Below are 24955 nucleotides of genomic sequence, written 5' to 3'. Positions count from 1 at the left end.
CCTAGGTGATCATTTAACCCATTTTAAACCCCTCTGAAGTTTATTTTCGGGTCAAACCTATGTTGATCACCCCAAAGATTCTTTACCCAAGGTATTTATGACATCACGTTATATTAATTGAAAAAGCTATAGTTAAACAATTTCCACCAAGAGACAAATTTTAAAAAAAACATAAATCCACACATGTGTCAAGTGACACAAAGAAAATACTTTTACAAATTTATACATGAAATCATCTCTTGTGGATTTTACATAAATCAATTAAATAACACTTAACACACATGCATCATTTACTGTTACGAATAAAATACAACACAAATGGGGTGTTGTCTCTCCAAATAGACAAACCCTGGCTTTACGCACATACATAGGTCTAGGTTTGGTTCTTCGTAATATTTCCATGGTCACATGGATAATTCCTGCGCAACTCAATTCACACATTAGTACTTCCAAGTAATCTCATATAATATAAAACACATGAATAATAATGCACTACAACACTCTGCATACAAGATACATTTATCAATCAATACATCTTTCATCCAAATAACTCCTCATAACAATTATCATCATTCACATAATTTTGATCCATACATTAAAACATGCATTCCTATTTCTATCATCATAGTAAAGTCCTGCAAATCTAATAATGACATACTTCCTCTCAAATTTATCCTATTCTAGAATCATATAGAGTTTTGTATTTATAAAGCATATAAATGAAGCATCCACATTCATCAATGTTACCCAATCACAGAATCATATAAGTCCTACATCCCGACATAGCTGGCATACGTTAAATCAAGATTATCCAATCAATGGATCTTTTAGGATTTCAAATCCATAACACATCAAAATGTACACCACAAGGTGCGATAACTCTATAACTTGGTTCAATTACTTTTCTCACAAATCTATCTGCCTAACCTAGTCCATTTTACTAAATTTTAAGGCATTTATTAATAGGGTCAAACATGGTCAACTAAGTAAATCAAAGTTTGGTTTGGGGAAGGCCTTACAAAACCTATGTGTGTTTGTGAAGCCAAGGGTTGTCTATTTGGAGAGACAACATGTTTGTAAATGTGTTTTAATTTGTAAATGTTTATGCTTGGATGTGTGTTAATTTAAATAAATTTTAATTTATTATTCCAAAAAAGAGACATTTCCATGTGTATTTTAGTGATGTGTAATTCTTTTTGTGGTGTCACTTGACACGTGTTGTAAAGTGAGTTGGAAATGACATGTCCTTTGGAAGGAATTTTTTTTACCAATGCATTTTTCAATTATCCTAGTATGGTCCCAAGAAAGTCTTGGATAGGGAGCCATTAGAAAGGTCAACTCAAGGTTGACCCATAACTAAACTTTGGGTGAGTTTCTAGAGGGTTAAACTAACTCTTAGGGTCAAGTTAGGGGCATTTTTAGTGGGCCATATGATGTACCTATGGATGAACACCAAATTTAGCCATGTGTCCACTCCCTAGGGACTATTTAATCACCCCAAAAGTTGAGTTTTCCAAGTTGGCCGAATTTCAACTTTTGAGGATCCTACCTAGGTTAGACCACCCTCCTCATGAGTGGCATTGCTCTTCCCCATTCCTTTTACCTTTTTGAGGTGCCTTGGATAGAGAATTTGTAAGGTGTTGGGAAAACAAACCTATGAACATCCCTCACCCTTCCCAAGAGGATTGGAAAGAGTGAGGAGTGTCTTCTTAGGGAATGGTTTGGGAGGGAGAAGTTTGATCACCCACTCTCCATTTTTTGGGACACAAATTCTTGAAAAGTTGGAGTTTTTTGGATATGGAAGTTTTGGGCTAAGTATTAAGAAGGAAAAGATAGTGGATTTGGGTAGCTCTCCTACAACTTTTATTCACCCATTTGCAGTTTTAAGGTTAGTTGAATACTTCCTCATGTATGTTGTTTTGTAAATTTGAAAAGATTGTTTGTTGTATTTCATTGTTGTTTTCCTAGTAAGCTTAGGAAGATGTTGAGTTCTTCCTTCTGTATTTTATTGCATGTATTTATGTTATTGTTTTGGGTGTTTCAAGGCCATACTCACCCTCAGGAGGGTAGAGTGGCCTTGGGGTGAAGGGTTGTTTGATAGCCTAAGAGTGTAGAGACTCTCTTTGGAAGAGAGTGATACACAAGGGTTATGGGACCCTTGCTGCATATTATTTTATGTTTATGAAATGGGGGTCATAAGGGGAGTTTGTTGGCTTGTATGCCTTGGGGGACATAAAGATTTGTTGGGACAAGTTTGGAACTTGTGGTTATTCTATGTGGTAGCCTTGCAAAGGCATTATGTTCTCCTATTTGCAGACTCTCCTCTAGGTACTTGGTCCACCTTCACCCCATAAGAAATAGTCACATAAGTGACTTTGTTTATCCTTGGGTTGGGAGTGCTTGTGTTGTGAGTTCTTCTTGCTTGTGTGTTTATGTTTGTGTGTAACCCATTTAGCCTTGGTTCTCCTAGCTCAAGGGTGGCTTCATGTAAGCCTAGGTTGGGAGGTGAGCCTCCATAGTCACAACCTACAAATGTTATTGCAGGTTTGCTAGGATTAAAGAATGGAGTGGAATCTACTTGCAAGATCCTATTTTATTATATTGAGTTCCAAGAAATGAAAATATTTTATGTCAAGCCCTGATTTGGTTGAAATGAAGAGGCTTGAGTTTGTAACCTCTCCATTTTGTGTAAAGGGAATAATGAAGAAATAAATGTATTTTTACTTGACTAGTTTATTCAAAAAAATAAAGAGAAGAGAAAGGCTTTTGAGTTATTTCATTGTATTTGTTATTGCTAAAAAAAAAGGTGGAAGAAATTTGTATCTGTTTTATTTAGCTAATAAAGAATGAACATATTGGAAATGGAAGAGAAAAATAGATGAATATTTAAGTGGTTTCATTTTGATTATCAATCTACAAAAATAAGTGTTAGAAATGCACTTACGTATAAATAGGAAAAGTTATTTTTGTCTATAGTTTTTAAAAAAGAAATGTAGGGAAAAATACTCTTAAGTGTTAGTTTAAATCTTCCTTTAAATTTCCATTTGTTGCATTATTGTTCAAATAGAAATGTTTAAAAAAGAAAATGAAAAAAAAACATATATAATTGCAGTTGTTACAAAGATTATTCCTGTTAAACTCTATGTTCTGATAATGCACAGTTAGGGGGATATTTTAAATTTATGCACCCTTATTTAAATGGAAAAAAATTAAGATAACAAAAGAAGGGCATTCTGTTTATTTATCATACATGTTCTAAGTTAGTGTAAGAGAAACTAATAGCGCAGATTTAAATATATATATATATATACATGTATGTATTATATTCCAGATACCTATTATGTTGCATCAATCTAATCTGTTGTTATAAGATAAATTTAATAAGATATGTCTTGCATCTATTCAAAAAAAAAAAAGAGATTACATTTACATTTAAATCGGGATTTTACATACAATTAATATTCTGACTAAAATGATAGATTGTTTAAATCTGTACAAATATAATTGTAACATTTATTATTCTAATTAAAAAGATAGACTACTTAATCTATGCAAATATATTGCACCCTTTTTATAATCTGGTTAACATATTAGAATATTTAAATCGGAATAAATATTTATGTGCATGAGTATACATATATAATCTTATATAAAATATACATATATTTGAAATATAAACACATAAATTTCTCATACCCCCTTTGATATATATATATATATATATATATATATATATATAATTTTGCGAAAAACAATAGGTTTTAAGTTCTTGTTGGGGTTCGGCCCTTAAGGTAGGGCCACGGGGGCCATGGCTGCCCATAGCTACAAGGCCTACCCCTGCGACTATGGGAAGGCCACCTCATAGTCACGGGGCCGAGGTCCCGTGGCCTATGGGGAGGCATCCCCACAGCTGTAGGGGCAAGCCTTGCGACTGTGGGCATGGCCGCCATGGCGAACCACCCCCCGCAGTCACTGTGAGCCGCCCCTTCCTCTATTAAACCCCAACATGCCTTTGTTACGAATTCGGACCACCGCCTCCTCCTCCATGGTGTGACCTCCTCCACCATGGCATGGTCCCCTTTGTGTGCCTCCCCGCCGCCATTTCTCGTACCTGCAACAACAACAAAAAAAAATTCATCCACCATGAAAATATTTCATGATGGAACCCTAATCTGACCTAGGGTTAGGGGAAATGGTAAATGAAAAAGAAAATAGAATAGGTAAGTCTCTCATCCCAAAAGAAAGGGGAAACCCTAAATAGGGTTATACCCACTTGATCTTTTTAATAAAAGAATAAAATGATAAGGGAGGGGTTTGGAATTTTTAAATAAGTTTTGGGGGGAGAATTCCCTGATTATTAGTAATGAAATCTTTATGGAAAAAATTTATAACTTTTGTTAAAAGATGAAATGATTTTATATAGGCTTTATGGGGTTCTCAATTCATTGGTTAGACTATATTATTAGATGCAAGAATATATATGTAAATGTTTAATCTCTTTTTATTAACATTTATTAATAGGTATTGTTAAGCAAAATGAATAGTTTAATTTAAAAAGAGAAAATGAGTAAAAAAACCAAAAAAAAAGGACGAGTAATTTATAACAACTTGATTAAGTTATATATATATACATTTTGAAAATTCTAATGGTATACATTAGTTGGAATAATTTAATGAAGGTTATTAGACGACTATTTGTTTGTAAGGGGGTATTGTAGTGGGATAATATAATATTTTAAAATAAGATAATGGACTTGATCTTATGTATTTATTTAACCCAAGTGGAACCTTTTAATAAATAATTTAATTAACATAATGTTGTTTGACACTTTAATTTTAATTGCTCAATTAAATAATATTACTACATTGAATTTGTATTAATATTGATTAAATGGATTCTAGAATTATTTAAGTTATAAAAAAGAAGAGATTAAATTATCAATGATTTGGGGAAACTTGATATTCGTTTACTTAGAGAAATAATTGATATTAGTTCAAGAAATTTTATTAATGTCATTTAGTGAAAATTGGGCTATTTAAATATTATAAAATATAATTAAAATTGAAGGGGCTTTTGAGTGAATTTTTTTAATATCTAAAAGGATATTATCCTTATAAAATTAATTTATTCTGCTTTGATAATAGGAGTTATTGTAATTGTCACGTAAGTGAAAACTCTAATTCTATTGCTTAGGAGTTAAAATTAAAACCTAAGACTTCTAGTTAAATTTTAATTCATCGCTCACTTTAGAAACCCATTTAATATCAATTAAGATTTTGTTTGGAACAACTTGTTAAGTTGTCACATCTAATTAAGCATAGGTCGCAAGTAATTAAGTGCTCAAAAAAAATTTGTTATTGTGTTTTTTGCCCAAAAGTTTGGCCATGACATTCCCTCTCCTCTCAAGCCATCTCATGTTGACATTTGTCATTATGGGATTCAGATGAAAGCCATCACATGGATCATAAACCCATCAATCCTGGCCCTTGTTAGGATTACTCAATCTTGACCATCCATTGTCGTATTTCCCCTATAAATAGAGCTCTTATTCTTCATTAAAAAAATATATATATTGTGCATCAAACTTATAGTCATTTTTAAGAGAGCATTTAGAAGAATTAGCGTTGTTATTTTACTAAAATTTACATAGACTAATTAGGTGCTTTCTCATAGTAACTTATTTACACTTGTATATGTATTTTGTTCTCATTTTCATATTCATCTTGAATCTTCACAAGACATCCATGGATAGTGTTAAAAGTTGAGAGCTACACTCATATGGGACTTGGAGAGGAGAGGAAAAAGGGAGGAGCAACTATGATCATGTTGGGGAGCATCTTGGGGGGTTTTCTTTCTTTCCTTCATTTATGTATGCTTCTTATTGTGTGCTTTTTATCTCTCTTAATATACATGTTAAGGATCATAGGTTCATTTGTGTTTCATTTTGATTATCACTAACATATTAACATCTGAACTTGTGTCTTTTGTGTCCTTTTTAGCGTGCATCAATTATAATAGTAATGCACATGCATTTAGGCTCACTGCTCAAATTACAATAACCCAGAAGGATACAACCATCGAGGAAGGTTCGCTACCTTACAAGGAAGTCTCACTAACTTATAGAATATTTAGACAACAATCCTAAATCAAATGAACTGAAAGAATAGCATCTGCAAATGCCTAATGGCAATTACGGTTAAGCACATTTTTCTACTCTACAACACTCCAATCTCTACTCAATTACAATGTCGAAGGATGTATTCTCTTATTTGCACCTTTACTATTCTCTGATAATGCAGGCAGTTCACCGATACCAAATTTACATGACTTTACCATCTATATATACCGATCATCAACCTTGACAACAAGGTCAGCCAAAACCTCAACTCACAATTACAAAATTGCATCACACAATACAAAGATCGACCACCAGACCATTATAATGATACCCATAACATAAAATGGACCTAAACCAAATGCTCAAACATGCAACACCACTAGAAATCATGCTGAGACCAACTGCAACACACTACACCATCAAGAATACTGCATAACACAAAGAATATCACCGATTCAGCAAAATCACCAAGAATGCACATAAGGATCAATGCAAACCACCAAAAAAGGTAGAAAACATAATTAGAAAACACCAACAAGCACGTTAGAATCATATGTAACAGTTGTACCTACACCACTTATCATATCTTCATCAATTAACATCTGAAACTCAAGAACACTCAAAGAGCAACAACTACCACAAGGAAAGATAACTTGTGGAGCATCAAAACATGATCCATCTGAAATGAAGATACACATGAACATCCCAAACAATCTCCCAAAAACACAACTCAAGATCTAATCACACTAGAATATAATGGAGGAAATACCGAACTCTACAAAGCACCGATCAGAAGAACCAAACTGTAAAGTGGATCATATGATATGATCAATTAAGCTCCCAAATCATTGAAACCAATACAGAAAGATATAATGATACTAGAAATACTCCATATACCAAAAAATGATCCCAATAAACCAATCTGCAACCACCGGAGGAAAAAATCACAGGAATATGTTGAGATCAATGACAACATATCCTAGTAGTAGCAATGACCAACAATAATAGGGTATCATCTCATTGTGGGGAGGTTCCCACCATGCTTTTTCCCTTAACTAGGTTTCCCATGTCAAAAATCTTGGTGTTATGTGTGTTATTGATGTGGTGTTGATTTGTGCTTTCATTGATAATTATTAGATCTAAATTTGTGTTTAGGTTAAGTAAAGTATTTGTTCAAACTAACTCACCCCCCCCCACTCAATTTGGAAGATTACTAGGAATGTGTATCACGTTCCTCTGAATGGTCCTACCACTCTGGATTAGATTAAGGAAGTTGAATACAATATTAGGGAAAAGGAAGTATTTTTGAGTGCCTTGACTAATTTTGAGATGACTAATGTGATGGATTTATAGATTGCTCATGAGATCTAGAAGAAGCTAGAGACTTTAAATGAAGGTGACAGTCATTTGAAAGCTACTAAGTTGTAGAGCTTTAAGGGAAATTATGAGATGCTGAAGATGGGTGAAGATGAGAGCATTCCTTCTTTTATGTAGAAAGTGAATGAGCTTGTGTTGAATATCAAATGTGTCGATGGAGTATTGGAAGAATCAGATATTGCAGCTTAAGTGTTGAGATCCTTGGCTCCTACTTACAAACACAAAGTTGCTATTATTGAGGAGATCCGGACAGTGACTAATGTGACTAGAGATATGCTAACTGGAAAGCTTGCTACCTTTGAGTTGAGCGAATTTGGTGAATCTCTTCCTAAGTCTAAAATTGCATTGAAAGCTACTATTTTTGAGAAGCAGAAATATGATCAGTGAGAAAGTTCTACAAGAAGGTGTCCAAATATGAGAAAGAGATGAGAGAACTTGAAGAAGAAGAAAGAGAGCTTGAGGAGCTTGAAGCCCTGATTACCAAAAGACTCCCTAAAGGTGTCGATAAGTATGAAGTAAAGTTACCTCTTAAATGTTTTTCATGTAATAAGATAGGACATTTTTCTTCATGGTGTCTGAAAAGAGTTCCTAACAAGCTACTTAAGCCATACAAGCCTAAATATCATAAGAAGTGTTATTATGTTGTTGATGAAGGTGTGGCAGATGATGAGTCTGAGAAAGGGAATTCAGGAGATGAATGGGTGTTTATTGCTATCAAGGAAGATGATCCAGTTCCTACTGATTCTACTAGCTACATTAATCAAGAGAAATCCTTGGTTTCTAAAGTTTAAGAGAAAGACGAATGGGTTATTGATAGTGGTTTCTCGCATCATATGATGGGTGATAAGAGTAAGTTTGTGAGTATGGAAAAATATGATAGTGGTGTAGTAATATTTGGTGATGACAAAGCTGGTATAATATGTGGTAGAGGTTCTATTTCTCTTGAAGGTAAGAATAATATTGATGATGTTCTATATGTTAAAGGTCTAAATCATAAGGGATATGATCTTCAATTCAAGAATGAAAAGTGCATAATCCTAAGTGGTTCCGGAATTGAGATTGCATCGGTTACAAAGACTAAAGGTAATATATTTCACTTGAATGTTGGTGGTAAAAGTTGTTTGATTGCTCAGGTTGATGAAAATTGGTTTTGGCATAGAAGGATGTGTCATGTGAATTTTGATTGCATGATTAAGATAAGTTCTACTCAAGCAGTGAGAGATCTTCCTAAGTTGGTAAAGCCTACTAATCCGATATGTAAGGAATGTCAGTTAGGGAAGTAGACAAGAGTTACTTTCAAAAGCAAGCACTATAGTTATAATGGATTGTTTGATCTTGTTCATACAAATTTGTATGGTCCTTCTAGAGTGAGAAGCTTGCAGGGAGAAAAGTATTTCATGTTTCTGATTGATGATTACTCAAGATTAATGTGGGTTAGTTTCTTAAGGAGAAATTTGAAGCTTTGGAGAAGTTCAAGATTTTCAAAACTAGTTGAGACAAAGAATGGATTAAAGTTGAAGTGTCTAAGATCTGACAAAGGTGGTGAATTCACTTTCAGTGAGTTTAATGCATTTTGTGAACAACATGGAGTGAAGAGACAATTATTTTCTCTACAGACCCCTCAATAGAATGGTGGTGTGGAGAGGAAGAATAGGATAGTTCATGAAGTTGCTAGAACCATGATGATTGAAGGAAATGTTCTGCATATCTATCGGAGAGAAGCTATGAGTACTTATATATACACTCTTAACCAAGTGCATATCAAAGGTGATACCGGTAAGACTCCTTATGAGTTATGGTTTGGTCATGTTCCTACAGTTAGATATTTCAAAAAAATTGAAAGTAAATGCTATATCAGAATAGATAAAGATTTAGGGAAATTTGATGCTAGATTTGATGAAGGAATTTTTCTTGGTTTTTCTACTAAGAGTAAGGCCTATCAGTGTTATAACAAGAGACTGAGAAAGATATTTGAAAGTGCTAATGTGAAAGTGGATGAAGAAAATGTGTATCAGACCAGATCTTGCAAATATGATTCAGATGATCAGGATGTCAATACAGATAAAGGAAAGAAAATGCAGACCCAGAATCAAATTCAAAGTGTTCCAGAAATGCATAAGAATGTAGGAGAGACCAATGCTAGTGCAGAAGAAAGAGATGAAGAGTCTAGAAATCGAGAAAATCCTAAGACTCATGTGTGTGTGAAAAGTGGTAATCTGCAAGTTGTAAAGCACAAACACTTCAATAAATCATTGCATCCATGGTTAGACATAAAATTATGAATATGAAAACCATAAAAAATCAGCCTATTGCCTTCTAAAAGATGTGAGTATAGACTTGCTCTCAGATTTATCTAAGTAATACCAGTGAATAGACTACACCAAGATGAAGGATTTAATCTATATGAGCACAAAATTAAGCTAAATGGATGCAAGATTAAGCTAGATAGATGCAAGATTAAGATAGATATGCAAGATTAAGATATGAATGATTAAACTAAATATGCAATAATCTTAATACACAATATTCTTAATGACTCTAGAGAAAAAACTACATAATAACAATAAATCTCCAGGGTGTCTTGAATGAGAGATGAAAGGCTGAATTTATAGATAATCCAAAGAGAGACCAATGGTCAAGATCAATTAATGATGAGCGGTTGAGATTCCTCAAGAAAAAGCATAATACATGTGAATTGAAATAATTGGATGCTTTGATTTAGTTTCAGAGAAGATTAGATTGACTTAATCTTGAGATAAATTCCAATTAGAGCTTGATTGAATGCATTGAGATTATAAGTCTGAGTTTGCATTGGAGATAAAATTAGTTGATTCCATGCACTTGAGATAAAATTAGTTGATTCCATCCACATTCCTCTTATTTGCTCAATATTTTTATTAGAAAAAGTCTTTTCAATGCAACTAAACTTCTTTCCTCAAGATTTGCTTTGAGTTTTAATTTTAGAGAAAATGATTTATTCAATTTAATTGGTTTTCTTGCTTTTCTGAGATTTCCCAAGTTGTCTCAAATTTTAAAAAATAAATATCTCAAGTTGATTTATTTTCTCAATTTAATTCCTTTTTGTAAATTAATTACTTTTTTTCAATTAATTCTCTTTTTTTCAAACTAATTCCTTTTTTGATGATTTAATGGTAAATTTATTTATTAATTAAATATGTTGGGATATTTAATTAAATAAATAAGATAATTTATTAAAATGATTTACTTGGAATGAGTAATTAATTAACTAAATATTTAATCAATATAGAATGATTTATTTGCCATGTGACATTGATGATTTAGGAATTAATTAATTAGGTGCTCAAGATTGATTTAGTTGTCCTGGGTTAGGATCTTGGTGATGTAGTCAAGATTGGGGCCCATGGTTTAGATGACCATTTTTAGGGTATTACATTTTCCCGTCTTTGAATTCATGTGCGATTAGCGCCTTGATTCAAAGAATATTTGATGTCAAATCGATATCAGTTCTGAACTTGATGGATCACAAACCAATGAAGACCGAGTTGTTCAGCTTGATTTGAAGCGATGAAACTGAACATATTGATCAAAGCGATACTGATCCTAAACTTGATTGAACTAGGACCGATGAAGAGCGAGATACCGATCTTGAACTTGATGGATCAAGAAATGAGCATCGATCTAGAACTTGATTGAACTATAATTGGTTGAGTGAAGAGATAAAACTAATTTCGTACTTGATTGAACAAGAACCAATTAGCGAAACAAAATGTCCAGCTTGAATTGATGTGATGAAACTGAACACCTATTTGAAGTTTGAGTGTGTGATCACTGTCAAAAGGACTCTTTAAACCCTTGATTAGTTTTAAATGAATAACCAGCTTGATGAGATGTGATGAAACTGATTACTGATAAGAGACTGATTCAGATGAAGATAATATTAGCTTGATTTGGTGAGATGAAACTAATATGCCCCTAGAGATTGATTGAATTTCGATTAATCTTTGATTTGAAAATATTTTCTACTCAACTTTTTGATGATGTAATCACTGATAATGTTGATGTAATGAGTATTCCCCCTCGGGAGCGAAATCAAAAGATAGCGAGATCACAGTGATTTTTGGCAATTTTAATCAAATGATTTAGCTATGATAATATGAGCATGAGGATTGATTTAAGAATTAAATTGAGATAAGAGTTGGTTTGAAAAATATTGAGCGTAGAATGATGTGAAGATTGACACAAAGATGAAAGTGCCAAGTGGTCAACATTGTGAAAATTTGACTAGAAAATGGACATCATATTTCGATTTTGATCCCAAAAATGGACTCGAGATGATTGATTTAGATAAGGGTACAAAATTTGTGTCAATCAGAGAAAGTGTGAAAATTAGGTTTTTCCTTATATAAGAGGTTGAAGGGGTCATTTTCAATTCATTTTTACCTCTCAAAGTTCAAAATTTCAAAAACCTTCTCTGGAGCAAAATGGCAATTCCCATTCAAGATCACCTAGAATTTTACAGCTTATACCAGATTTGTTGATGAGGAGAGGCGAGGATGGGGACCTAGACTATCATTAGCCCTCGCCATGCAGGATTTAGCAGGTTTATAGCCACAGAGGTGGGAGTATTTAGAGGATGTTGTTGATGCAGGGGTAATTCCCTAGTTTAAGGATTGGTTCCAGAGACATCCATTCCCTCGATTCATAGATCCTAGAGAGAATGCCCCTCAGATAGATGAGGGTGATGATGTGCTTGTGCAAGCTTAGTGAGAGGCAACACCTAGGAGGGGAGGAGGATATCACGGTGCGAGCAGTAGAAGAGCACTTGTCAAAGGACGGCAGCGTTGGAGACGAGAGGGAGGGTCATTGGGAGCAGTTGTGGATATTCAAGTGGTGATAGGTGAGGAGAGGCCATAGTAGATGTAGATATGGGTGAGGCATTGGCCCTGGAGGTGAGGATTCTCCTAGACAAGTACGACAGAGGCGAGAGGAGCCAGGTGGCAGAGGTGAGGAGGTTGGAGCAAGAGGTCAGACACCTGTAGATATCATTTGTACCTTGAGAGGGAGAGTTTAGGGCTTGCAGACTTAGCTAGCAATTGCTCAAACTCAGATAGCAAAGTGGGATTGATAGGTCCAAAGCTTGAGAGAAAAGTGTAACAACCTTCAGCACGAGGTTGTTCATTAGATGAGCAAGGCAGCATATTATGTGGTAGCCTTTAGCTCAGCGGTCCCTATGGATAGGCAGGTTGTGCCTTATTAGCAGTATATGGCTCGGTCAGAGGGAGCTAGGGCACCTAGATAGGATGATGCCCATGTTCAACAGTCACCACCTCCTCCTCCAGGCGATGAGGGAGAGGCGAAGAGTTAGATTTTTAGATGTCTCCTAGATTTTGTACCCCATTTTTGTACTCGATATATTTCTTGCTCCGATATTGTATATGACATTTTGAGATCAATTGTACTCTTTTGACATTGATATTTTTGATGAGATATATATAAGACACATGATTCAACCTCATTGTACTTGTGTTGATTGATATGAGATGATTTATATATATGTCTATATTGCTTATGATCATGTATATTTTTTTTTTTCATACAAATGAATAACTTAATGGATGAACATAATGATGCAAATGTTTGTTTTTTTGTTTTTCATGCAATAGTATGAATGCAAATGAATGTGTAATGGACTTATGGATCTATATGATATGCTCATGTATGCAGCTAGCATCTCATGTAGGATTTGTGATGTCGATACATAGGTACTTGATTGTGTCGATCATGATGATACAGTTAACCACTTGGCACAGAAATGATGATTGATTCAAATTCAACTCACCTAGAAACATTGCTATCATGATGAAATCACTTTAAATGCAAAACATAGTATGAATGCAAACTAGGACATGTATGCAAACTAGGACCGAGTCATTGGATTTGGTATGCTTAATCATCATCACAGAGCCAAAATGTAGGAATAAGCATAAGCACCAAGGCACAAAGAGTCAGGATGACCTGAATGTTTCTTGCATGCAAATATAATAGACAAAGTAGATTTCCTTTATTTTTATATGCAATACTGATTATCTTATCTATAATGACCCTTTTATCGTTCATATCCTAGGACAGATTAAGTATGCATCTGGATTGCATAATAAAGAAATTTACTCAAAACAAACAAGGAAATAATTCCAACCTCTTTGTAGCATACAAATAAACAAAGTTGAGGTATGTGTGGCGATTTCACCTTGATGTGAAGGCACTAATCAGAGACACCCAACTTATGAGATGCTTTCATATCATCAGAATCATTCCTATAAGAAGAAAACAAAGAAAAGTATTATGCCCCCATTCCTTGCTCCTCTTAGTCAATATAGACTTCCTCGAGTTACTCAGAGGGAATAATAATCGAAAATCATTTAAAAAAGATAGCACACAAAGAAAATTTCAATTATAACTTAAACAGTTTTTGTGATTGTTTTCATTGTTCTTGTTTTGCTTGTTTACTCAGTGGTAAAACTCTGAAGTGGTTTGGAGACAATTAACTAACTTGGATTGGATGACCTAGTACTACCAACATAAAGATGACTTGGGTAAACTTCTTAGGACATTTATATTGATTGATCGATTACCCTAAGACTAGGACATTGATCGGTTTCAAGCCATGAAGGTTTCAAGAAGAACTAGGGTGTCACAAAAGTGACTGGAAGATATGTATAAGCTAAAGAAAAGATGCAGAACTTCAGTATAGGAAATAAGACTATCCTGGACAAAATCCAGTAGCCATATTGATCTATGTCATTGTTTTGATTTGTGTGATCATTGATAGGAATGTCTAGTTTCAAAGAGTAAGTACCTCGTATAAGATCGATTTGTCTGGTTTGGAGTGTACCCTTCCTTGTATAAGACATGTTGATGTTTGATGGAGTTTGATAAATTTATTAACAAGACATGTGACAAGTTTGATTGCAGACCTTGAGAGTTTGTTTGTTGTTGATTTATTTTGATGGATGGTCTATGCTTTCTTGCTTTGATTTTTCAGTTTTTGATTTTTTTTTTTGGACTTTTTATGTTTTTTTTAATTTTTCAGCAATGCCCTCAGTATGCAGACCTGTATGACATGATGATCTAAAAAATTATGTGGATATAATGAATTTTTTATATGACCTATGTTAATGCAATATGCATGATGAAGATTCATTTCCTATTCGAACAAGGATGATTGTGTTTGTTTAGAACTTTGTGATACACCAATTGAACTGGAGGCACAAAATATTTCATAGATAAGCGGACAATCGATCCTTAAGGTCCCTTGGAACATCCAAATTAACACACTTAGTGAGTGTCTAGGATTTACAAATGGAGACGCGGAAAAATTCCCCATTGGTTCTTGAAGTTGTTATCACTGTTTAAGAAATGGGTTTTCTTTTCCCATGATTGGCTAAGTTTTGAAATTTTTCGGTCAGGTATGCTATTAGTTGCTTCAAATTTGTTCTAGGTCTTTAAGGGTTAAGGGTTTAGTTTTTAATCACTCAAATGTCTGATAAAAAACCCTCTAGCTTCTATTTCTACATTACTTTATTCACTTAAGTAATGGGTCTTTAAGTCGTGTAAAGTGTCCCCCCCTTGTTACTTGCCTAGGCAGTCATTAAATAATTGTAAAATTTTATGCCTTATGCCTTTTCCTAATGTTTGTCAGGCCCAGTAAGTATTGCGCAACTCTCAGATAGATCTATGACTTTCGTTGTTTCGTTGGGCGAAGTTGCTAGTGTGTTAGCCTCTGCGAAATAGCGAAAGGCATAAGTGCACCCAACCGAGTACACTAGGATCCAGCTTAACGAGACTCCATCTCGCTTTGAATCTAATGGCTTGCATTGATTTGTAGCTGAAATAAGCAAGTAAGTTACCTTTCATGAAATGGCGAAAAGGTTTGGCGGGACCCAGCGGTGAAGACTTTTCCACGGCTAAAAGGCGATCAAGTTTAAAAGAAATCGACAACTCTCGTTGTTTTGCGGCCTAGAGATGCTCATAGTTTATTCTTCATGAAATAGCAAAAGGTTTTTGGGCTCGGGAAAAAGAGGTTCCTAAAAGGCATAACAGACGCGCAAGTCCCCAAGATCTAACAGCCAGCGTAGTTTCGTGGGAGCAAGGAGCTCAAAAGATAGCTTTCGCGAAATGGCGAAATGACATGGTATTCCAAGCGAGCAGTCCAGCTGGCTGAAAATAGCAAGTAAGAAGTTGACACATCAGTTCAGGAATGACCGAATGCCAGGTGGATAAAGCTGAGTTAGAAGACCCACGTCTACCGATTTTAAGTAAGTTCTTAAGCATCATCCAAGTTCTTGAGATCTGACGGCTCGCATGAATTTGTAAAGCTAAGATGGTAGTACTTTAAAGCCTGCAAAATGGTGAAAGTGCCAGTGGGCCCAAAGGACGGGTAAGGCATAAAGGTAAAGGTCGATCGACTCCATTTTGATCCAAGGGTTCTCATTGTTTCGTGGTAGCAAACCAACTGAAGATTAAGGCCCGTGAAATGGCAAAAGACAAATAGAGGTTCTATCTGACATGATGTGGCATGACATTTGCTGCTTTTTATGGGCCTTGATGGTGATGTGTTGGATTACACATGGTTTTAAAAGAAATTAAGGGCCCGCCTATGTGTAACCAGCGGTTATGTGGGAATAATGAAGTAAGACACATGGCTGACTCAGAACTGAACCCGAGGGAGCTTCCAGGGCTAATGGATGAGTACCACGTGGCATTAGCTAATCGGTGAACAAGTGGGGTAAGTAATACCCAGATAAAGGTCCCCTTTAAAAGGTGTTCATCTCAAGATTGATCCAATGCTTCTCATTGTTTCGTGGCCCAAAGATGTAAGCGGATTATGCCCTGCGAAATAGCGAAAACCATTAGCTGTCAAGATGAGGTACGGTTAGTGAAAAGGGTTGATGGTCCCGGTTGGAGTTAAAGGTCAGGTGGTTAGAGTTCCATCTAACACTTGGTGTAGCTTCGTGAAAGAAAAATGCTCAAGGGTTAAAGCTTGCGAAGTGGCGAAAAGGAGGTAGGGCTCGATGCTAAGGCAAAGAGGTTAGGATGGTGTAAAGACCGATCAAGTCTCATCTGATCGGACGGCTGGCGTAGTTTCGCTAGGTTAAAGTGCATGGATGTTATGCCCTGCAAAATGGCGAAAGAGCAGAAAAGAAAATACACAGGTTTGTTATGACCCGTTGGAGCGAAATTTTTGAATTCTGAAGGGACGGCCGAAGCATGCAGTATCAATATTGCAGTTAAGAACCCAACTGTTGTATATGATCTCGCATCAATTGAATGAAGCCATCATTTTGAAGAGTTGTTGCAGAGAAGCGGTTCTCTTGTACTCTTGCTTAGCAATTACTTAATAGTTTGTTTAAATTGGGGTTTTGATCTGTTACAAAATTGTTGTGGTCAGTAATTAAGTTGCTTGCATAGTAATCTCAAGATGGCACCTAAAAGGGAGTTCTCATGAAAGGTTAATTACCAAGAGAGGGAAATCTGTGATGATTTCCTAGAATAATAATTGACCATGTCAACTAATGTGGCAGCTAAGGTAAAAGAGTTAGTGCCAAGAGCTCCTCGCCTGAAAATAGGAGAAGGATTGTACGACAAAGGCAATTGGCTGAGAGACCCACAGATTGGGTTGTTTGGGTTGAGTATATTCAAGGTCGGGTTTGGTATGAGACACTCCCCAGCTCCAATGAACGGTATTTGGGAGTTGGATGTAGGCAAATTGGTAGTCCCTGGAGTATTCATGGATGTGGATCTCCTAACTCAGATTGCACACAACTATGACCCAATTACAAGGGTAGTGAATTTTCCAATTTTTTAGAACCCATCAATTTTAAATCACTAGCTCAGGTTTATAATGCATGGAGGAATCACCTTAGGAATGGGCCTCTTAAAGAATTCTTTGTGAAGATAGGTGGATTAACAGTTGTAGGACCCAATACTATGGAGCCTTTCTCCTTAAATCTGTTAACCCTTAGAGCCAAGGGATTATACTGGTCACTCTGTCAAATTTTAGAAGAAGATGTTGAAGCAAACATGCCAACTCATTACATGTTAATGATTGCTCAAATTTTGAATCCTTCTTTGGCAGTGACCTTTGATTATGCCTCCTATGTTACTGATGCCATCCATGAAGGCTTAATAGGGATAAAGAATGGGAAAGTGGATAGGCCTTTTGGATGGTACTCCCTCCTCATGCACTTATTTTTATTCAAGGGTGGTGACTATTTTGCAAATGGAATGGATCTTGTGAAAGAAAAGGATGGAGACAAAATTCCAGTTCAGTTATGGAGTATAGTGCTTTCATGGGACAGAGAAGATGCTAGCTACTTGAGATTTGATAAGTGCTTTGCATCCAAGATTAGGACTCTTATATGTTCAAAGAATCCAAGAGTCCCTAAGGTTCTTTTGGAATTTATTAGGCCAAAAGAGTTTGCTGAAAATATTAAAATTATCCACAATTGCGGTGATATGTACTTATACCCTATCTCCATAGTTTTCAGAGTGTATGGTTTCAGAGACACTCCATTTTTGTTGCCATATCAGGTCCCTCTCAAAGTAGGAATTGCAAAAATTCTCAAGCAGATTGGTAGTGTGCAAGAGGCAGAGCTAATAGGTAGAGGTAAAGAGACCATTTTCCCTACAATAACCATAGCTCATCAGTTTGTAATAGCTAAAGGGGGATGGAAGTGCTTTGAAGAATTCCTTCAACCCTACCATTTATCAACTGCAGTATCAAGGTGTGTCGACCCTGAAGATTTCTTCAACGGCATGTTTAGAAAGAGGGCAGTATGCAAAGGTAGACCTCACCAATTCCAATTCCCTGAAGACCTCATCAGGAATGAGTTTGATTTAGATGAGCAAGATCTAAGGAAAGAAAAGTGGGTGGCCTACAAGAAGGCCTTAGATTTTGTGCACCAATTTGACACCAGTTATGACCCTTTGTCCAGCTTTCACCCCTTTGAAGAAAAGGTAAAATTCTTAATTCTTTGTTTTGAAGATGTGATGCAAACATTAAAAGAGAAGAGGGAGATTGTAATTAAGAACAACCCTAAGAAAGCAAGACTAGTTCTAACTAGATCTACATCTACCAAAGCAATCCCTCCAGGTGATTACATGTTACATAAGAAGTCCAACTATAGTGTGTTGATGCCAACAACAAGGGAGCCTTCTACCTCAAAAGGAAAGAGGAAGATACAAGATGTCATTGACATTCAGGAGAGCCTAAAGAGGCAAAGAATGGGAAAGGAAGTACAATCTGATGAACCCTTGTATTCCCCATCTCAATCCCCTATTCATATAGGAGATGAATAGGTAGCAGCTGAGAAACTATTACAATTAGGCAGTCTTGGAGAGATAGCCTACACCTATGATGAAGTGGAAGAGGGAATGCCAGAAGAGCCCCTTAATGCTGAGATGAACATAACCATTGATGAGTTCAAAGGCTAGGAGTTGGATCTTGAGATCAAACAAGCCAGTGAGGATTTCTTGGCTGATAATAACTTTGTCACATCAGGAGCTTTCATGCAATTCATGTGGAAGCAGAATATTGATCAATTCAATGCTAGGTGTGAGAAGAGGAAAGGTGAGCAACCCCACAAGGATCCAGCTGTGGTGGAGGAAGAAATAAAGAAAGAAATGGTCACTGAGTTCAAGACCATCACTCCCGAGCAAGGAAGAGACATGGTAGCAAAGGTTGGTGTACTTATTCTCCCTGAATGGGACATAGTAGATGCATTGGTTTTAGAGGCAGTAAGGAAAGAGACCAAGCCTATGGAGGGAGTCACTTTCAGCAAGGATAATGTTGCCTTGGTCATGTGGTCTCTTAAAAGAGATGAAAATAGAAAGAATAAGGACACCCCAAGGTCAAGTTACCTTGGAGGTATGATAGTGAAAAGAGTACAAAGCACTGGGGTGGTAGAAGTTGCAAGCACAGTCTTAGAGACTACAAAATTCAGTGTTGCAGTGGCAGAGAAAGAAGCAAAAGAAAAGGAAGATCTCCAAGTTAAGTTGGAGATAGTTTTAAAAGCTTATAACAGTGCCAAGGAAGAGGTAAGGGGTAAAGATAGCATCATTGCCAAGCTACAAAGCCAGTTGGCAGGACAATACCATCAAGGTGAGTCATCAACATTGATGATCTCCTCTTCTCCTGCAAGGCCTCCACCTACCAACCCCATTATTGAATTCCCACCATCTCCAGCACCTTCTAGTTCCTAGTTGATTGAGATCACTCCCCATGAATTGGAGAAGCTAAAATAGGCTTAGGCCCTATATGCAAAGAAATATGAAGAGAGAGTAAGGGCTACAATTTTGAGTTTTGCTGACACCATAGGCTCCTCACTAATGTACAATAACATGAGTAAGATTTTGGAAATGTGGAATGAGCTAAATGGAGACAAGGCTATTCTAATGCCTATTTTTGACAAGTAGAAGCCCAGAGAGAAGGATATAGAACTTATTTGTGTATCCTATGATGAGGCAGGGGTTGACCCCATTATTAAATCTACCAATGATATGACAAAGGATTTAGTAAAATTAGCAGGAGGAGTAGATAATGCAGATAGAAAGGTCAACTTGTACAAGAAAGAGTACACTGATCAAGTTTTTGAATTACTCCCAGGGGGTTTTGCCAGTCCAACTCAATTAAAGGACAAACAAATATGGCTTAAGGAATTAGAAGCCAAATTGTCATTAAGAATAAAAGGAATTATTAATTCAAAGGATGCCTCCATATTTATCAAAACAATTGAGGAAATTGAGAAAATCAAATCTCATTATGGTTTTCTGAATTCAGAGGTCAACAAAATGAGGAACTCTTGGAAAAGATTAGCCAAGACAAAAGGAAAAGTGATTAACTTCTTGTGGCTTGTTGATGATGTGTACCAGGAATGGACAATAAAATATGCAGTACTGGATGTAGAGCAGTTAGAAGATATTGCAATAGAACAACAAGTAGAAGAAGTTGCGGATGTTGAAAAATACTTGTAACCACATTTGGAAAAGGTTTTGTAACTACTTCTTAAGAGAAGTAATGATTGTAACAAACTCTCCTAGGAAAGTCCGAAGCTTTGATGCATCCATGTTATTATAAATGGATACCAGGACTAGTAAAAAAGGGATCGCAAGGAATTGTAAGAAAACGCTGTAGAAATTTATTTGAGCTTTTTTCTAAGTCTTAATGGAGAACATTCAAATGTTTTGTAATACTTTCTAAAATAATATCAATATATAGACCTTTGGTTTTGAGCTTAAACTTTGTGTTGTCTTCAAGTATTTTTTGCAAATATTTACTGTTTCATTCTGAGTAATCTAGGGTTATTCCTTTTGAATATGGGTTGTAAGGCGACTTCAAGTAGATGTTCTTCTTAGCCTTTCTCTTTAGGAGGGGAATTAAATACGCGAGAATCATTTTCTATTAGTAAATTCTTTGTGGGATACTTTGAATTTGATAAATGCAATTTGGTTCGGTACAAGTGAAATTCTTATGTATGTCAGGAATATGTGGGGATCTGTAGAAGTCGAGCTGATAGGATGTGTGGAGATATTTGATTGTGGAAGTATTGTCTAAACTTAGATGACTCTATGGCCTAGATAAGGCACCAGTATCTATTGTGGTTGTCTTTTTACATAGCTTGTAGGTTAATATTGAACATGAGTACAAGTTATATTTCTTTGTTTCAGTTGGTTTTAAGGTGATAAGATCCACTAGTTTTCGGACTAGTTTACTGTGGATTTGTCTTTTAAAAGTGTGAACTCAGTTCACAAAAGGGTATACCCACCTGAACTTTGGACACGTTTGAAGTGTAGAAGGTTAATCAAACCTTTTCATATGTTGTTCTAAAAAGTTTCCTTCTCTTTGATCTCTCTTCTGCAGACGGAGTATATCATATTACTATAAGGGTCTTAAGGGGAATCAAGTTTTGAGGACAACAGAAACTATGATCTTCTTTTTCCCATGTGAGTGCAAATAAGTTAATTCTTGTTCTTGTGTTCACTAAAGATCCTTAGCATCCTATATGACTAGCTATGTGGTTTATTCTAACTTCAAAAGCATCTCGAATAGAGCCTTGCTGCCAGCAAGCTTTTAGAGCTCTGAAGAGGTTATAGACTGTAATTTCTCAAATATTGCTCCATTGTCGGCAAGGGTTCAAAGCCCTAAAGGAGTTACTTGCATGTTCCCATAGTCAAGCTTTTTTCACACTTGTATGCATGATATTTCAGTTATATATCATTGTTGTTTTGCCTTGGGATGAATATTTGGCATAGTACTTTTTTTTCCATTTTCTTGCCTTGACTTGTAAGTAATGAAACCTACTTGGGTGTGACAATTATAGTGGAACTGAAGTAGAATTTTAGATTTTTCTCTAGTAATATGATCAACTAGGTGGCTAGAATGAAATAGAGATTTTGTTAACATGTTTGAGATATAGTAACTGACAGATTTTGGTTTAACAAGTCTCAAATAGTGAAATCACTACCCTACCATAAGTAAAGCATTTTCATGAGGTGATGTTGAAAATGAATGACCTTAGGACCTCAAAGACTTCATATCTGAATATCTAAGAAAGGAGACAACCCTTGTTTCTCTTGAATGCACACAAATGATAAACTTAGATAGTTTCCTTGTTTTATTAATGCTGCTATATGCAAATGCATAAATTTTGTGAATGTGATGCATTAAAAAAAGAAATTATGTGTGATGCAATGCTTTGAATAAAATGATATGCAATGAAAAAAGAAAAAACCTAAAATAACCCAGCCCTTAGATATAGTATCATTTAAGGTGCATGTTGTTCATAGGGTCGGGGAGTTTTGTGTAGGTAGTTCATTGGTCTTTGTTTGAAGAGTCGGATAAAGTTGTCTTTTCCAATAGGATATAAGGACTCAACTAAGTGTACATGTTCAGCATCTCCAATATTGATTTCCTTAATTTTTGGATTTTGTGATGAAACTAGGGTAAAGTCCTATGCAAAATATTGGATAAGGGGGTTGGAAGGGTGAAAAAGAGGTGTTGGATAATGGATCAGATATTGATAGGTTGGCGCATGAGTGAACGGAAATGTTGGCGGGATCACCATTGGCACACATCTTGAGGTGTGGTGTGATGAAGGAAAAGTGGATCTCAGATTTTGAGATTTGGATGGAGGCACAACCAGGGATTTTGGGACATAAGGATCCAAAATGGATGAAGGAGGTGATGGAGAAATATATTTGGAAGGTTTGGATAGAGGAATAACAATTTTGGATGCCAATTTGGATTTTTCTTTAGACTATTGTGCTTCAAGGTGCCACTTAGGGATCCACATGGTTTTTTATTTTTCATTCTTTTGTAGTTTATTGGAACACATTTCTTCTACAAGTGCCTTAAGAACCCATATAACTTTTGATTTTTCTTTCTTTTGCTCAATGAGCCTTTGTGTCCTTTTAGATTTTTCTTCTTCTTTTTAGATCATATTTTTCTTAAATTTGACATGTCGATTAGACGGGACATGTTGATCCTTGAATACATGTGGATTACTTGACTTATGACTTTTATACTTGGTATCCAAATTACGTGGAGAAGAAAAAGAATGAGTAGATGGGTAGGAATGATATGGAGGTACTTTGGATGGATGGTAGGTGTTCGAAGATGTATGCCTTTTTTGATCCTGCATAAGGGATGGAGGGATATAGGGTCCTAAAATGGATGGAAGGGAAGAAGGAAAAGACATGTATTTGGATTTTGGTTTAGTAGGGATACCAACATCTTGAGGAACGTCACTAAGGCCATGACCCTTAATATTTTATTTAATATGGAGGGGTTCTTGCTTGTGAAGGTCTACCCCTTTGCCTTTATAAATATTTTGACTTGTAGGATACACTTTGCTTTGGGAAGAAGATGTGAGTCCGTTATGAGGTGGAGGTGGAATGTAGGGGATGATAGGATCATAAGAAGGCTTTGTAGGCATGATGGATCCTTGAGGTGAACATGGAGGATAATGACAAGGAGATGAAGAGATACTTTGATCTTGACATGGAAGAGGACTATTGGATAGAGTAGGAAGGGTATTTGACTCTTTATTTTAAATAGGATCATTTGAAAAGGTGGAAGAGACATCATGATTTTGCTCGGGGAGTGGATTAGAAATGGGATTTGGAAGGATTATTTGCTCTTGAGATGGAAGGGGATCATATTGGAAGAAATGGAAAGATATAATAGGATCATTATGGGATTCTAGGAAGGTAGGATCTTGGTCAACCATTGGATGGGATGGCCCTTCAGATAGCCCTTGAGGGTCAACATGAGAAGTTTCATAATTAGGTTCATTATTTGAGGGATATGGTATGGAGTGTTTTTTAGAATCCTTAGGAGATGGAGGCATCATGGAGGCTACATGTGGGCCATTGCTAGATAGGAGTTCATAATTTTGATCATGCTTGACATGTGGGCCAGTTTGACAATTTGCATGGACCAGTATGACAAACTTTAAGACTTGTATGACAATTAGAGGTTAACCAGATGACAATCCTCAGATGGTTGTATCACAAAATAGAAGACTCATACGACACAAGACCGGATAGGGACGTGTTTCTAACAAGGACAAATTTTTGACCACTGAGTTTTTAATGTTTTGATTGTTTTCCAGTTTCAGGGTTTCAGTTTCAATTTCTAGGACAAACACCAAGATGTAAAGTGACTTCAAGCACAACATGCTAATTCTAAGTAAGTTGGATGAGATAGAAAACATTTGCTTGCATACTCAGGTACACACCCAATAGCTAATCAAAATATGGTCACTGAGTCTCACGCAATGGATTCTCAATGTCGAATTAGCCGACTCCAAATACTAATGGGAGCACAATATGGCAAGTATCTTGGGAGAGTTACTATCTCTCTTGCACAAAGATTATCCCCCTTTTAGAGGTGAACTAGGTAGCTTCTATCTTAAAGTTCTTAGTAAGGATTTCTATTTGAAATTACCCCTTGAAGTTGCACAAACGTAATTGGGACCTATAGCCCAACAAGGTACTGAAACAAGATGTAGTCACACAAGTTTGATTGAGACCGCGAGGCCCTACAAAATGCTCGATATGAGAGAGCTCAAAGAGAAAACTCAAATAATCCCATCCTCTGAGACTTTAATCCTGAAATGCCCATTTATTATAGTGAGTTGGAATTCTTGGATCTAGTTGTACTCACTTGGTTCATTCTCACAGGATGATTACTTTTTCCCACTGTGACAGGTCTGCTAAAAGAACACAAATCTGAAACTAGAAAAGCTTCAAGGGACTAGATTTTTGATATTCTATACAGACAAGAGCATACTCTCCTACCTTTTAGACTTTCCTCAAACATGAAAGATGGATTTGTTCATTAACCATATCGCAATTTAAGTGCCTAGAAATGAATTAAAGAATATGCAATGTTTACTTGAATCTCCTCAGGCAACATG

The sequence above is a fragment of the Cryptomeria japonica genome, chromosome 10 (assembly GCF_030272615.1).
Source record: "Cryptomeria japonica chromosome 10, Sugi_1.0, whole genome shotgun sequence".
NCBI classification, from domain to species: Eukaryota; Viridiplantae; Streptophyta; class Pinopsida; order Cupressales; family Cupressaceae; genus Cryptomeria; species Cryptomeria japonica.
Note: the sequence above shows the minus strand (reverse complement) of the source record.